Genomic DNA, 9,927 nt, shown 5'->3' with positions numbered 1-9,927 from the left:
CAAGTTGACAGTATGAGAAAGAGCTTCCCTTCTTTGGAAGGAATATCCATAACTTTTAAAATAGGGACTTCCAGGCTTCCCTGGTGGCGCAGTGGCTGAGAGTCTGCCTGCCGATGCAGGGGACACGGGTTCGTGCCCCGGTCCGGGAAGATCCCACATGCCGCGGAGTGGCTGGGCCCATGAGCCATGGCCGCTGAGCCTGCACATCCGGAGCCTGTGCTCCGCAACGGGAGAGGCCACAACAGTGAGAGGCCCGCGTACCGCAAAAAAAAATAAAAAATTAAAAAAAAATAAATAAATAAAATAGGGACTTCCCTAGCAGTCCAGTGGTTGGGACTCCACCCTTCCACTGCCGGGGGCGCGGGTTCGATCCCTGGTCGTCGGGGAACTAAGATCCCACATGCCTCGCAGCGAGGCCACATAAATAAATTAATAAAATAAAACACACAACCGAAATCCAACCAATCAGGTAGGACAGCAAATTCTCCCGCCCAGGGCATGAGGTGGCCCTGTAAAGGCATTAGGTTGGGAGCGGGGGTGGATGCCCTGTCCCTTGGCCCCTAGTGCCTGAGTACGGGACAGTTCTGCAATTTTCTACCGTTTTGTGGCTTGGGAGAGGTCAGCTCCGGGGGTGAAGGGGGTGTCGCTGGCTGATCCAGACAGGATCTGGGGCAAACATCCTCACTTCATACGCAAAGTCCCTCCAGGAACCTGTCCTGAAAGGGCACAGCTCCATTTTCAAGCACACTTTTAAAAAGGCTTCATTGCTGGTACCGCAGAGATTTGCAGACCAGAGGACCGCGGCACACGGCAGTGCCGCCCGCCGGCTCTCCCAGGTGGAAGGACCTGAGCGCAGCGGATGCTGGCAGTGACGGGATACGTGTGGAAGTGATAACTAAGGAGGAGAGCACACGGCCGGAGGCTGCTGCTCGCCCAGCGTCGTCGCTCAGCGTGGGCCTGCTGGCGGGGGGCCACCCTGGCAGGCCGAGCTCACTCTGGCAGCTTCTCTCTGCTGCTGGTCCTCTGTTAGCTCACAGGCAGGGCGATTCAGCCAGTGCTTTCAGCTCCAGGGATTACAACGAGATATGGAGCTTTTATTCCCTTATCGCTTTGCTTCTAGGACGTGTCACACTCAGAAGCTGGCTTGGTATCCGCAGGAGCCCCTTTACAGCAAGTCGGAGTCAATGTGATGGGAGACGGGTCAGTCTGAAATCAGAGGCAAATTCCCAGCACTCTGCCAAGGTCTTCCACGTGTCACCTCATTTCGTCCCCCTGGTTCCCCAGGAGGCACAGAGAGAACCGAGATTCAGACAGTTCATATGCTCAAAGCTGCTTAACTACTGAGCGGTAGAACTGGGATTTGCAATGAGGCTTCTGCGACTCTTTGAAACCCGGCCTCTGAGACTTCCAAGCCCAGCCTGTCCTTCTTACCACCGAGCAGGAGGAAAGGGGAAGAAACCCAGAAAGGAAGGGCTCCCCAGGGAGAGTCAAGGGCTGCAAGGAGGTGGGCGCACCTTCTCCATCAGTCCTGTGGGTTTGCAATCGTGTTTCACCAGGTAAGGAGTATCATGCCCATTTCACAGATGAGGAGACGGAGGTTCAGAAGAGTTAGGAACTTGCCCAAGGTCACACAGCTAGATTAGGACTCAGGGGTCGTAAGATCTGTCAAGCTTGGGAGGCCTGCTCTCACTTGACCAGAACTGGCTTTCATAGTTTTGGTTGCGGTGAGAAAACAGGACGCGAAGCATCCGAGCTGAGCACGAGGGTGTCACACGCCCTTTCTCCCACAGAATGCAGTGCTGGGCCATTCCCAGCTATCCCCTGATGATCCTGCCTCCTTCTCCTGCCTTTCCAGAAGCAACTGTGGAAGACGTGCGTGCACAGCCTGTCGTAGGTCTTCAATATACATGTAATGAATGATTCCGAGAACTACTATTAGAACGTCTCTTCAAGAGGATTCCTTCTTTCTTCAATGTGCTCGCAAAACCTGTCGCCTTGGTGGCCCTACACACAGAAAATCAGGGGAACTGAAGCCCAGATTAAACAACAGCTTCCTCCCCATCACTGACTTGGCTTTTCACCAGGAGACATGAAACTAGGCCAGTTCCCTGGCGGGATGGGGTTTACCAGGTGTGCACCCTTTTGTCAAACGGAAAGGAGGCCCCCAGTCATGGACCACTAGTTACTGAATGAATTACAGATTTTTTTTGTTGGTGTCCACACTTGTTGAGGTCGATGACCACAGGGGTGCCACGTAAGCTAAGCCACTAAAACCCCACATAGAGAAACAACTGTCCCGTACCCAAGGACAAACCCGCTCTCAAAGGGCAGGAGGGGGTTATGGCCCAGCAGGGCTCCTAAGGGTCTTTCCTAACCTCACTTTTCTAGATGAAGAACAGGTGTGTCCCTCGTTATGACGCAAAGCACTTGCTCTGGGCGAGTCTCATCATCGGTGGGGGGCGTCCGGGGGAGAGAAAGCCCCTCCCTGTGTCACTGGCAACATCACCGAACATGTCACCAGTTCCCACACACCTCTCTTCCTGTCTCAGCTCCAGATGCTCTGCATCCTGCCCTCAGACAGCCCTCTGGAGTTTCAGGACTTGTAAGCTTCAGTAGCACAGGGAGCAGCACATAAATAACACTGAGAAGGTAGTGGAATTTTCTCCTCAGGGGTTGGTGTGGACTTCACATCTAGCCAGGGGCCAACACCTTCCTTCTGTGTCATGGAAGGGAAATAACAGGGGGAAGAGAAAGAGGGGCAAACTGTTCGTATTTGTGTGGTGGAGTTGCCACAAATGTATAAATTTTCTTTAAAACAACATGTGAATTGTTCCTATCATACCTACAACCCAAGATATTACAGTCTTCAAATCCATAGCAGCTTTTGTGGAAACCACCTGTATTTGTCTGTTACATCATAACACAAGCATTTGTACCTTGGGCCACTAACTGGGCTAAGAGGCACATGCTTTAGTTTCCTGTGAACTTTGAAGAAAACGCACAAACAAACAAAAAAAACAGTGTAGGGATACAGAGAGATTTTTAAAAATTTGAACATCCCAAATTGACTGCTTTCTTTAGTCACTAACTGCAAACAGTGGTAGAAACATCCATTTAAAAAAAACAATGATACCCTTATCGGTTATAACATCAGACCCAATGAGACAAACCAACACAAGGTACAGGTATTAGATCCATCTTATAAATGAGGCCATTCTTATTCCTTCAGGCTTTTACTTTATAAACTGGCAAGATGGATGCAAGGTAAAAAAGAATGATGTGCTGCTAATTCTGTTACACTTTAAAGAATGTTCGTTAGGAGACAGGTGGCTCTGATGTGGGAAACGAGCTTTGGCCCCAGCCAGAAGGAGAAGACAGAATTCCCACATAAGGGCTTCCCTGGTGGCGCAGTGGTTGAGAGTCCGCCTGCCAATGCAGGGGACACGGGTTCGTGCCCTGGTCCGGGAAGATGCCACATGCTGCGGAGCGGCTGGGTCTGTGAGCCATGGCCGCTGAACCTGCACGTCCGGAGCCTGTGCTCCGCAACGGGAGAGGCCACAACAGTGAGAGGCCCGCGTACCGCAAAAAAAAAAAAAAAAAAAAAAGAATTCCCACATAAGGTCCCAAATGCTGGACAATCAACTTCATAAATTATGTTCAACGTCACATAATGATAAGGAATGAAGTGTTAATTAAAACAACCATGAGGTATCAGCAAAGATGAAGAACAGTTTAGGATTCTAGTGAGGGGGGAGGGAAACAGCTAGGCTACGTCGTCGGCGGTGCCACTTCTTTGGAGGGCAATCTGACACAACTTATCACAGGCAGAGTGGGCAGAGGGGTGTGTCCAGTACAATCTCATTAATGTAAACAATGTCCACATGTGCACGGACATGCCTAGGAAAAGATGCAGCACATACAGCAAACCATGGTTAATACCCATCACCTGTGGAGAGAAGCAGCCAGGTACAGGGCCACAGGGGTCGGGCCAGAGCAAAGTGCTGGAGGAAGGTGGGAGAAGTATGTTCATTTCTACTTTTTACCCTAATACTGCTTTGCTTTTTCACCCATGAGCAGGTTTATGTTTATAATTTAAAACATTCAAGAAGCATCACTGGATTGAATTTTTAATTAAAAAAAGAGGAGTGAACCATATCTCCAGCAAATACATGTGTACACAAATGCACAATTAGAGAAAACTCATGAATCCCCAGAAAGTTGTTTTCTCCATTTCCACCAAGAAAATGTGATGAAGTCTCAATGCCAGTATTTTGGCAGAATTAAGCATGTAGATCTCTCCTCCCTGGAGTTATGAAACATGGATCATTCATGTAAATTAATTTGAAATAAATGGATCTACTCCAAAAGAAAAAAAAAAGTATCATTGAAAAGGAAACGTAAATTTTTCCCCAAATTCCAGAGACAATAAGTAACTTGTAGGGGCGCAGATAAGCAGAAATAAGTCCCCCAAGAGGAAAAACAAAAAGAGGGGCTATGATGTGATGGCGGAGGGGAAATATTTTTTCCTCTTTTGTAATATTTTCTTTAAAATTATGAAAGTAAAGTAACAGAAAAATTAGGTCACAGAGAAAAGAAAACCATTTGTCATTATAAACAACTGCAGGACTCTAGCCCAACAACTGTTGGTATTTTGGAGCTTTTCTTTCAAGTATATATGTAGGTATGTATATGTACTTGTACGCACACACACACACATTTTAGATGGTTGTATTCATAGGGCACATTAAATTAACACTTCACATTTTTTTTGGGTTGGGGGGGCCGTGCTGCACAGCTTATGGGATCTTAGTTCCCCGACCAAGGACTGAACAGGGGCCACGGCAGTAAAAGCACTGAGTCCTAACCACTGGACTGCCAGGGAATTCCCTTTTTTTCTTTTCTTTTTTTTTTTTTTTCGCATTTTGACACAAGAATTCTTTCTATAACTGTGTGGTCTTTGTAACCATCATTTTAACACTTCTATCAATATCACATTCTACAGAGCAGGATACATCATACTATACCCAACCTATACCTTGTTGTTGGTTATTTACTTACAATTTTTCACTATTTTGACTAATCCCAAGAGACATATCTTTCCATTAGAATAAATAATTTGATATGAGATTACTGAATTAAAAAGCATGAGCTTTTTTTTTTTTGGTTTTTGAGGTAAAATTAATTTCCAAAGGACTTGTATCCATTTACTTTGTCACTAGCCAATATATGAAAGTGGCAGTTTCACCACACCACAGCCAGCATTGGGTGTTAGGAAGACTAGATCATTTTAATTACTTTCATAAGCAAAAATGAAAGTTAATTATTATTTTAGTTTACATTTTGGATTACCAGTGATATGGCACATTCCTTCACTGATTGTTTTCTGGTTAATGTCCCCCTTTGTGAATTGCTTTTTATGACCTTTGATAATGGATTTATTTCAATTCAAAGCAAAAATAAATATGTTTTGAGTGCCAAACCCACAAAAAAGCTGCAATTGGAGAAAATAATAGTAAATCTGCTTTTTTATTCACAGAACTCACTGTGTAAATTTACCAATTCAAATATGCTATGATAGGTATACACTTATTGTCATGTTGTTAATTGTTTTGACTGTTTTGTAGTCCCCCTGTTCCTTCCTCTTCTCTTGCTCTCTTCCTTTGTGGTTTGAAGACTTTCTTTAGTGGTATGCTTATATTCCTTTCTCTTTATCTTTTATGTATTTACTATAGGTTTTTGCTTTGTGGTTACCATGAGGCTTACATATAACAATTTGTATCTATAACAGTCTATTTTAAGTCGATAACCTAAGTTTGATTGCATTCTAAAGCTCAACATTTTTACTCTCCCCTGCAAGTTTTGTTTTAGATGTCACATTTTAGGCCTTTTTATTTTGTGCATCCCTTAAGTAATTATTCTAATCATAGTTATTTTTACCACTTTTGTCTTTTAACCTTCATACTAGTTCTATAAGGGATTAATCCACTACTTTTACTGTATACTACCTTTCCAGTGGGATTTATTGTTTCATATATTGTCAATTAATTTATGACAAAAGAACCAAGAATATACAATGGGGAAAGGACAGTCTCTTCAATAAATGGTGTTGGGAAAACTGGACAGCCACTTGCAAAAGAATGAAACTAGACCACTATCTTACAACATATACAAAAATTAATTCAAAATGGATAAAAGACTTGAATGTAAGACCTGAGACTATATAACTCCTAGAAGAAAACTTAGGTGGCAAGCTCCTTGACATAGGTGTTGTCAATGATTTTTTGGATCTGACACCAAAAGTAAAAGCAACAAAAGCAAAAATAAATAAGTGGGACTGCATCAAACTAAAAGCTTCTGCACAGCAAAGGAAACCATCAACAAAAGGAAAAGGTAACCTACAGAATGGGAGAAAATATTTGCAAATCATATATCTGAGAAGGGGTTAATATCCAAAATATATAAGGAACTCATACAACTCAATAGCAAAAAACAAACAATATGATTAAAAAGTGGGTAGATTTGAATAGGCATTTTTCAAAGAAGACATGCAGGTGGCCAACAGGTACATGAAAAGACGTGCAACACCATTAATCATCAGGGAAATGAAAATCAAAACCACAATGAGATATCACCTCACACCTGTCAGAATGGGTATTATCAAAAAGACAAGAAATAACAAGTGTTAGCAAGGATGTGGAGAAAAGGAAACTCTCATATGCTGTTGGTTGGAATGTAAATTGGTGGAGCCAGTGTGGAAAACAGTATGGAGTTTCCTCAAAAAATTAAAAATAGAATTCCCACACAATCCAACAATTCCATCTCCGGGTATTTATCTGAAGAAAACAAAAACACTAACTCAAAAAGATATATGCACCCCCATGTTCATTGTAGCATTATTTATAAAAACTAAGATATAGAAACAACCGAAGAGTCCATCGATGGATGAATGGATAAAGAAATTGTGGTATATAAAAACAGAATATTATTCAGCCATAAAAAAGAAGGAAATCTTGCCATTTGTGACAACATGGATGGATTTTTCAAGGTCATTAAGTGAAATAGGTCAGAGAAAGAAAAATACGATATGATCTATATGTGGAATATCTAACAACAAAACCAAAAAAACCCACAAGGTCACAGGTTCACAGAACAGACTGGTGGTTGCCAGATGTGGCAGGTGTGGGGGCAGAGGACTGTGTAGAAATGAGAAATGGGTCAAAAGGTAAAAAAAACAACCAACCAAACAAAAATACGCTATGAAAGATCTATTCACTATTATGCTGAAAACATGCAAAATTCACAAAACTGAACCACACGCTCCCCCTGGCCCTTTCACATGGAAGCTCTTCTAAGAGAGGGTGGACCCCTCATTCACAACAGAAGCTCAACAGAGTAGATCCATGACAATTATGGTGGTAAGGACCATTTTAGGCAATTTCTAAACTTTCCAAGTACTAAGAAAATGAATATGTTTCTTGCTGGGTAGAAAGTTTCCCTATTTGGTAGAAACCTGAAACAAGAAGAGATTGGGGGAGTGGGCTGGGCAGCCCCTTCTCTCCAGTGGGAATAAACAATGACTTGTGTATGACAGTGATGGGATTGTTTGTCTCTCATTTGCTTCTGCATAAATAAAAGTAGTGATAATAGCTCCTGGTGTGTCCTCTCCAAAAGTTTAGTGATAATAAAGGGCATTAACTGATAAGAGGGAATTAACTGATAACAGTTACTGAATGACAATTCTTCACACACTTTCACTTTTCAATCCAATTGGTGTACCTCAGTGGTAAGCAACCAGGGGTAATTTTGCCTCTCAGGGGACAGCTGGCAATGTCTGGAGACAGTTTTGATTGTCATGACTTGGTTAGTAACTAGCAGACGGAGACAAGGGATGCTGCTAAATACCCTGCAAGGAACAAGGCAGCACCCCATGACAAAGCCCCAAAATGCCAGTAATTCCGAGTCTGACCCTTTTATACCTAACATTCCCAGTTTCAGTGGGAATTTCATAAATTCAGTTCAATTTTATAAAATACTACTTTATCTTAAACCTCTGGTTTGTGTCTTAATTCCACAGCGAGACTGTATCTGTAGACACCTAAGTTTTTCTTAACATTTAGCACTTTGACAGTACTTAGCATTACTTATTTTCACCTCAAAGCTCCAATCTGAGCACATTTTTGACTTGGTGAGTGTGGTTTTTAGTGATTGACTTGGTAAATTACACTGTTTATTCCTCAATTAGGTGTGACGGGAACCCCAGCTCATCACTTGGTTTTGAATAACATTGAATGCTAAACATTCATCACCTCCATACCTGGTCCTGCAAAGGCAGACATTAACCAGAATTGTTGACTATTTCCAACAAATGTTTTGGGTGCTCAGGACACAAATCCTTTACTATCTGCAGCTCTTTATGTAGTCTCTGCTCCATTTCCCCTCCTAACTATCCCATCCTGCATGAATTCCGTGGAGGTAACTGCGTGTCTGTGTGCCAGGGTGACCCCACCACTTCCCTATATGTGTCCTTCACTATTCGGTGCCTATGAAATGGAAAATGTACTTCCTCTGAGCTCTACCACACTTTTATAATGACCACGTCAAAGCCACCTGCTCAGAGACCCAATAGGGGATCCCTTCTCACTGCTCTGTAGCTACCAAGATGCTTCTGAGAGCCCAGCACAACTTGCTTTCACTCTGAAGTTCATTGTTCCTTTACAACTATTCTTTCCACGAGAAAAACCATTTTCCTTAGACTCAGTGAAGATGAATATTTTCTTTCCCTCCGCACAATTGAGAAAAGCACTTTCATAATGTAGTTATTTTCTTTCCAGGAAGCACAAATCAGGACATTGTCATCTTCCCCTGAATGACTCCGAGAAACCACCTGCTAGGATTCTTTCTCCAACTTGAAAGGCTGCACAGGGCTGTCCTAACTCACCTTTTGAGCTGACGAAAGAGCCAGATCCAGAACCGGCCAGAACTGGGCCACTGTGGGTTCCGGGTGGTCCAGGTCTACATCCTCCAGGTCTTCTCTTAGCTTGCGGGTTCCCCCCTCCCCGCCGCACGCTTCCTTTCCCTGTTTCTCGCCTCGGATTTCTCACCCGCTGCAGGACAGCAACTCCTGGCTTTCCCTGGGAGGGACGGATTATCTCGCGTTCCCACTCCCACGTGTGGGGAAAGCGCACCCCCATCGCCAGCTTCGACAGCCTGCAGTACTTCCCACGGCCGGAAGGGGGCAGCAGCGCAACCCCGGGAAGCGTTTGAAAGGTGGGCTGTTAAAATTCAGGGCCGAAGTTGTAATTTAGTGGAGTTGTAAATTAGTGCTGGAAACATTCCATTTCAGGGCCTTAACTTTAGTCGGTAGTGCAGGCGTATCTGGCAGCCTCTTCTCCTTTCTTGCTCTCTCTACGTGCTGGTGGACTGTGAGGAAGAGTCGACTGAACACCGACTATTTAAAGAGGCTTAAGGTCCTTGAAGCGGGCTGAGGACCCGAGAGACGCCTGAGTGCTCGAGGATTGAGATGTAGAAAAGAGATGAAACCTATACAGTGTCATTCCAGACTCTGGATCTGAGACAGAGTGAAGTTACAGGGAGACAGAATTGTGCCCAGTGTGACAGACTAACCGCCATTTTTTTTAGATCTGAAACAGGCTACTTTGGGAGGCTGGGTAAGGTATGCCGTGACAGGTGAGCATCAAGTAGAAGTTCTCCACTGTTAATTTATCAGAAGTGCCTGAGGCTCTTTATTAAAATGCAGATTCCGGCCCCACCTCCCGAAGATTCTGAATCTGTCCGTCTGGGCTTGGGCCAAGGAATCTACATTTAAGACCCTGCTTAGTCTCCGTGGACCACATGTGGGGAAGCAGGGGAGTCCTAGAACATTAAAGGCCTCCTCCAACATTTTTTTTTCTTTTTTTGTGGCCGTGA

The sequence above is a fragment of the Mesoplodon mirus genome, assembly GCF_964341445.2.
Source record: "Mesoplodon mirus genome assembly, chromosome: 17".
Classification (NCBI taxonomy): Eukaryota; Metazoa; Chordata; class Mammalia; order Artiodactyla; family Ziphiidae; genus Mesoplodon; species Mesoplodon mirus.
Note: the sequence above shows the minus strand (reverse complement) of the source record.